Source organism: Atta cephalotes, assembly GCF_000143395.1.
Source record: "Atta cephalotes unplaced genomic scaffold scaffold00013, whole genome shotgun sequence".
NCBI classification, from domain to species: domain Eukaryota; kingdom Metazoa; phylum Arthropoda; class Insecta; order Hymenoptera; family Formicidae; genus Atta; species Atta cephalotes.
In genome coordinates, this window is record NW_012130077.1 from 1,846,409 (window position 1) to 1,848,943 (window position 2,535).

Below are 2,535 nucleotides of genomic sequence, written 5' to 3' on the forward strand. Positions count from 1 at the left end.
ATATATATATATATATATATATATATATATATATACTGACGCTGAAAAACAATAGTGTCCGCGTAACCATCGAATCGTTCATGCGTAAATTTGCATTAATTGCAATTAGGAAACCGACGTTACTGCGGATTTTCGTTAATTTAAACGATTGTCGACGAACGGTATATATCCACATATGTTCTATTCGTTATTCGCATATCTCGCACTTCTATATCCGTTGTGTCGAGTATTGACAGTTAGATATCACGACAACTGGAAGGCGGAAAGGCTGTCGTTTACTTGTCAGATTCCTTTTCTTGGTGCCAATACAATGCCAGTGACAAACATCGACGCAAACCATTGCACTAAGATCCATTTAACCTTCGCGATACAAGACAATTTCGATTCTTCAATATTGTCAATATTTCACAAGAAACAAGCGATAATGTAACAAACAATTCTTAGCATTTAAAGAAATTTTTGTCAATGCAGCAAATATATAATTTATAAATCGTAATAAAGTATTTTTAAATTCTTGAGAAATATGAATGTTTAGAAATCATCATACAATATAAAAATATGACGTCACACAAAAATAAATCGCGCATTTTCGACAATTTATACAAAAACTTAACTACTACATTTGAAAGATATATATAATTAGTGGGAATTCTTTCGCATGATATAGGGTAACTTCGATATATACGCATCTATCAAAAACTTAATTTATTAAGTATTATTTATTATGTTTAAAGTAATTAAATTATATCAATAAAAACTTTGTACTGTCTAATACTATGAAAAAAATATTAGAAATATTAGAAATTTATTTTTCATTTTATTAAAAAAGAAATTTTTTGAAATCTTTGCATTTTCCATAGAGATGGAATACTCATAGGGGGAGAGAAAGTACGGCTCATGAAAAATTTACAAATAATATATATAAATAAGACGTAAAATGACACAATTTAAAAAAATATGTTTTATAAAGTTTTATTAAAGAATAAGAATGATAAATATATATATGAAATAATAAATAATAATTACAATCTTCCTACATATATTACAAGTGTTATGACATGAGGTACATATTTCATATAATGCATTTATTGCATTTAATGCACTGAATCAATCTGCGCACTTTATATGCTTTGAGCATAAATCCCGCTTGTTAAAAATACCATATATCCCAATAGGCTACAAGACAACAAACTAAAGAAAGAATACGAAAGCAAAGCATTTTTTTTTCTATACAACATGCCTTATTATTCCACTACACATATGTATCACGAAATAACCACTAAGTCTTTTACATGCCCTATAGTGATTTTTTTATGTAGATTTACTTTATGATGACGTTATTAGTGACAAACTCACAATAATGTTAATATTAACAAGAAACTGAAAATCAAACATAATATTAATATAACATAAAAGCAAGTAACAAAATAATTGCGGAAAAATTATCCTCACGCCTTCTATTTTTTCTGACTTCTGCGGCGTAAATCCCAGAGCGGCGTATTTTAACCAGAGTTACCCTATTACATTTCCAGAGAGTTATGTACTCAAATAAAAAGACCAGTTTAATTAAACAAAGTTATAAAATATAATCATGATTTTAAACTGATTTTTTTATTTGAATGCATAGCTCTTTACGTGATTGAAAATAATCATACTCGTTCATGTGTATTTTCTCGCTTCTGACGTCATAATTCAAGAGATTGTTTCGTCTACATCAATCCTTATCGTCACAATTGATCGGCTGCAATCACGTGTGAAATTCAAGGAGCGCGTTTGACCGCACTAATTGTCGGATGAAATCGTCTGTTCAGTGGTGATTGATTGTGCAATTATTTCGATAGTGCTTTTCGGTCAATCGAAGGATTCAGCGAGCTGGCCGCACAAATTCCGTACAAAGTTAGTTTCGAATATCGAGAAAATGAATTCTAACATGTTTGGCGTTTAACTGAAACTCCTTTTGTAGTTTGCTTGTTTATTTTAATGCATAATATGGGAATAGAGTGCTTTTTGCAATTAAATATCAGTACATTAATATCAATTTAATATTTCCTTTCTAATTAAAAACAAATTTTTTTACTGAATAATACATTCGGAAAAATATTTAACTCTGATTGAAATTGAAATAAATATTTTTAAATATCCTGATTCTCTGAAATAAACTCGTTAAATAAATCTCGAGAGATTATCCTGTTCAAACCAATTTTATTCCCTAAACTACTCAATTATAACTTGTTTCATAACAAATGTAAATATTTGAAAGTTGGAAAATGTGGGCGATAACTTTCATTGTCTACACATTCCGAATCATAAAGTAAGCAAAACTTGACCGTCATTTACGTAAAATCCGTAAAGAAGAGGGGGGAATTGTTAACACAGGGTAAGTGCGATATTATATAAACGATATTATACAGTACATTAGAAGACAGAAATAACCTCTTATTTCTCGTATCTAGTGATAGTCCCATGTGTGTGTGTGTGTGTGTGTGTGTGTGTGTGTGTGTGTGTGTGTGTGTGTGTGTGTGTGTGTGTGTGTGT